Source organism: Mastomys coucha, unplaced genomic scaffold (assembly GCF_008632895.1).
Source record: "Mastomys coucha isolate ucsf_1 unplaced genomic scaffold, UCSF_Mcou_1 pScaffold14, whole genome shotgun sequence".
Lineage (NCBI taxonomy): Eukaryota > Metazoa > Chordata > Mammalia > Rodentia > Muridae > Mastomys > Mastomys coucha.
The window spans coordinates 42,799,429-42,804,108 of NW_022196896.1; the positions used below are offsets into that span (position 1 = coordinate 42,799,429).

Here is a 4,680-nt window from a genome sequence, read left to right on the forward strand (position 1 = left end):
CTGGGCTGGAAGTCTTGGGCTCTATAAGAGAGCAGGCTGAGCAAGCCAGGGGAAGCAAGCCAGTAAAAAACATCCCACCATGGCCTCTGCATCAGCTCCTGCTTCCTGACTTGCTTGAGTTCCAGTCCTGACTTCCTCTGGTGATCAACAGCAATGTGGAAGTGTAAGCTAAATAAACCCTTTCCTCCCCAACTTGCTCCTTGGTCATGATATTTGTGCAGGAATAGAAACCCTGACTAACTACAAGCAACACCCTGTGGCAGATGAACAAAACTGTCTGACACAATCTGAGCTTGCCATAGCAAGAAAGCCTAACCTATTCCGGTGTTCTCTTCCTCATGAGACAAGCCATTACATAGGCTCAAACAATAGTTAAGAAAAATAATTGGCTAATCATGAGTGAAGTTGGTTGTATAATGTGGAAGACAGTCACATCTCATGGAAAGGTTCATCTTTGGAGTGCTGCTGTGCTTGAGCCCACAATGGCAAAGGTTTCCTCCCCTGAGTCTGGGCTTACCTGTATTTGATCTAGGTGCCACCTAGTTAAAATTGACCTGTTTGTTTGTTTGTTTAAATAGCATTAGTCACATCTGTATCTTACTAAACTCTGTTCTTAGAGAACTAAAAAAAAAAAAAAAACCCGACTAAGACAAATATATATATATATATATATATATATATATATATATCTCACATATATGTATATATGTATACTTTACTTACATATACATCTATACATATGAACCTATTCATGTACATAAACACGCACGCACACACACACACACACACACACACACACACACACACACACACATCCCTTCAGTACTAGTGTCTTAAAGAGTGTATAATCTGGTTGCTGATGGCTAGACTCAAATCCTAGCCTCTCTACTGTGAATGCCTGGGCAGCTTCCTCAGTCATGCTGGACCTCAATGTATTCATCTAAGAAATGAGGACAGCTAAAACTAATTTTACAGGGCATTGCTAAAAGGTAAGCTAATACATGCAAGGCACACCTGGTTCTTCAACTGCCAATGAGCACTGTCCCTTTCACATACAAAGGGAGGTTCCTCATAAACATCACTAGATCATCTCCTATGGTTTGTGTGCTCCTTTCCATTAGATGAGAGGAGCTGCATTCTATAGTCTCATTTTCATATGTAGATACACATATTATAGAACTTTCTTTCTGCATGTCTCCATTTTACTGATTTTGATTGACTGAGTCTAGAAGAGTCCTATTCCTTCAGCCTCTGTTCATATAAAGGCACAGGCTGTCCAAGAGGCTGCATGGAACTGAGGTAGGTCACTGCCATGGATTCCTGGAGGGTGTATGGATGGTGGATGGTAGGGACCTGGGGATCTGCTGATGTCACCCCCTTTCCACTCAACAATGCAGAAGCTTTATATGTATGAATAAGCATGTCAGCATTGTGTTCTGACTATTGTGCTTATGGCATAAGCACCATGTCATCTCTTAAATCACTGATACTTTTTTAAAAAAGTCCTTTCAAGTATTGATTAAGCTTTTTCACTTCAGACTCATAGTCCCTAGCAAAAGTGATGCCTTTGTTTTTATATTTTGGTAGAATACTTAGTTTTTGGATAATTATTTGATGCTTGTTTTCAATAAATTGGGCCAGTAAAGAGTAGGCTTTGAATATAATTATTCTTTAAAACATAGATTATAATTAATATCCATTTAGGTATTTTATAAAACACATTGTGAAATTTTAAAAAGCAGTCATTCATCATATTTATATTATATGTATACATATATATGCATATTATTCATCTAATAAATGCCAGCCAACTGTGCAGTCAGAGAAAGTGTATGTTTACACAAATACATTGTCCCCTCCCTCAGATCAAAAGCTATTTCTGTTCTTATGACCAATGTATGGAGGCAAGACAGATATTAAGTAAACAAATATTTTAATATAATGACAGTTATAACTGAAGTGAGAGCATGGTATTGAGAGGGGGTACTCAGAACAGCGAGGTCTCAGCCAGGGGAGGCTTCACTGAGGACAGAGGTTCTGAGCTGAAGCTGAAGGACAGACACAAAATACCTGTGCCAAGGAGCCAGGGGAGACGAAAGGAGACGACTCCAGAGAGACTATAGTGTGTGCAGAGGGCTTGAGGCAAGAGGGTGAGAGGACTGTTTGCCAGGCAAGTAGGTAGTCACTGTGCTTTGGCTCAGAAGCAAGGAGTGAGGTGAAACGGTCCCTGAGTTAGGTAGGAGCTGGGTAAGAAGACAAGGAGTGAGGTGAATCGATCCCTGAGTTAGGCAAGAGCTGGGTAAGACGACAAGGAGTGAGGTAAAAAGGTCCCTGAGTTAGGCAGGAGCTGGGTAAGATGACAAGGAGTGGGGTGAAACGGTCCCTGAGTTAGGCAGGAGCTGGGTAAGATGACAAGGAGTGAGGTAAAAAGGTCCCTGAGTTAGGCAGGAGCTGGGTAAGACAACTGGCCTAAGTAATGGAAGTTGAACAGAATGAGATTCCCTGGGGTGTTGTAAGAAGCTTAGGATGTGGATTCTGATGGAGGGAGGAAGAGGAGGAGGGGTAAGGAAAAAGGAGAGGGGGGACAAGAGGATAAAAGAGGTAGGTGTCCTCTGAGGGTCACTAGACCCGTGATGTTATCACCCTCTGTACATGAAATACAATTCACTATAGGTATATGATTACATAGGTATACGATTAGCAAGATAATATACAAAGTATCTGTTTACAGTATGTTAAGCATAGTCATATTATTAATTCTTATCAACACTGATTTAAATCTGTGTAGTGACGATCTCTGAACCATCCGAGTCTCTGTCACATCATGTATATCTATAGTAGGAGTAAGGCTAAACCTTAATTTGAATGCAAAGCTTGGCCCTCCATGAGTCTCTTTGATAAGCTTTAAATACAAAAGTATGGAAATGATTCAAGCCAGGAAATATATCATGTTGCCATCATATTATCATACATATTGATGAAAATGGCTATCAATATAGATTGGTTTTATAGGGCCAGTGGGAATTAGGAAAGATCACTGACAGGCAGTGATGGAAGAATATGCTGGGGTGAAGTCAAGGGATTGGAAAGGTGTCCCTGCCTCTGTCTAGGATGAAATACAGCAGACAGCCATCATCTTCAACTCTATAGAACACTGCCCTGTACTGAATCTAGAGTTAAGTAACTAGCTGGGCTAAGAAACAGGGTGGCTGGACTGTAGCCATTTGATGGTCCTTTTCTGCACACATATAAATTTGTTCAATAGCATTTCTTTATTTTCAACAAAGTATTTTACTTATTTTCATCTAGGCATATAATATATTTCAACCAAACTTACTTCTCTCTTCCTCTCATATATTTTAAATTTTTATTTATGTGTGATGTGTTTGTGTGTGTTTGTAGACTGGGCATGTTTGTGTATGTGCACACTCAGGTGTGCCTGTGGAGATCAGAGGACAACCTCCTGTGTAAGTCCTTGCCTTTCACCTTTTTTTGAGGCAGGCTGCCTCTATTTGTGTTTTTGACTATGTTTGCAAGGCAAGCTGGCTTTTGAGCTTTCAGGGATTCTCCTGGCCCTGCCTCCTACCTCCTCATAGAAATGCTGGAGTGAAGCATTTCCAGTACAAGTGCTGAGATCTGCAATGTGCTATTGCACCTGCCTTTCACATAGATTCTGTCCATTCAAATTCACCTCCTGCTTGCACAGACCACACTCCTGTCCACTGAGCATCTCCCCTGAGCATGAACTTCAGGGGAGCTAGAGTACTGAATTTCTTATTTGCCAAAGAGCTATTTGTATAGCTCCCTTGGGTCTGTAGATTGCACAATTTTCATGTGTTAACACTTACATTTTGACTTCAAATGTTTGTATGTGTATGGTGTATGTACAATGTTCATGTTGCTATGTGTGCATTCATGTGTGGGTATGTGTGGAGGTCAGAGGTCAGTGTTGAGTATGTTCCTCAATGTCTGTCACCTTTATTTGTTAAGACAGGGTCTCTCAGTGGACCTTGAGCTTATGAATTTATTGGCTGGCCAGTGAGATCTAGGAATCTGCCTGTGTTTGCAGCCCCTCTAAAAACATGGGATAAAGATAGACACCCACTGCTGTACCTTGCTTTTGTGGGGGTGCTGGAGAGGCAAATTCATATTCTAGTGCTCATAGGTCAGGCTCTGCACTGACTTAGCCAGAACCCAGGCCTGGCTTTGTTTTTAATTTTTTTAAGCATTTACTCATCCATCCATTCATTCATTCTTTAGTATGTGTGCATGTGTGTGTGTGCACCACAGATTATGTGTGTAGGTCAGAGGACAACTTGGGGGAGTTGGTTCTCTCCTTCGTCCATGTAGGTTCAGGGACTGAACTCAAGTCACCAGGCTTGGCAGCAAGCATTTTTACCTGTTGAGTCATCTTGCTGACCCTGGCTTTGTTTTTAATGTACTAATAAGAAGAAAATTTGTTGACAAACATTTATTGAGCACTATGCATCAGTAGTAAAGTATTAGAGTTTATGAGTTTTAAATCTGAACCTTCCCGCCCTTGAATCCTGTAACATGTAAAATTCAGAAAGCAATTCAATGATTTCAGTTTAACGTTTAATATCTTGGAGGTTAAAAGCGCAAGGGAAAAAGTTTGAGTCCCTGAGAGCAGAAATATCATGCTACAAATGGACACAGTGG

General features: G+C 40.9%; 1 non-coding gene across 1 annotated transcript; it reads left to right on the forward strand.

Annotated features, from left to right (window-relative positions):
* Window positions 1–244: 244 nt before the first annotated feature.
* On the forward strand, window positions 245–370 carry LOC116089593. The gene has a single exon (XR_004118378.1). It is a non-coding gene; the product is annotated as a small nucleolar RNA SNORA28 (small nucleolar RNA).
* The last annotated feature ends 4,310 nt before the right edge of the window (window positions 371–4,680 follow it).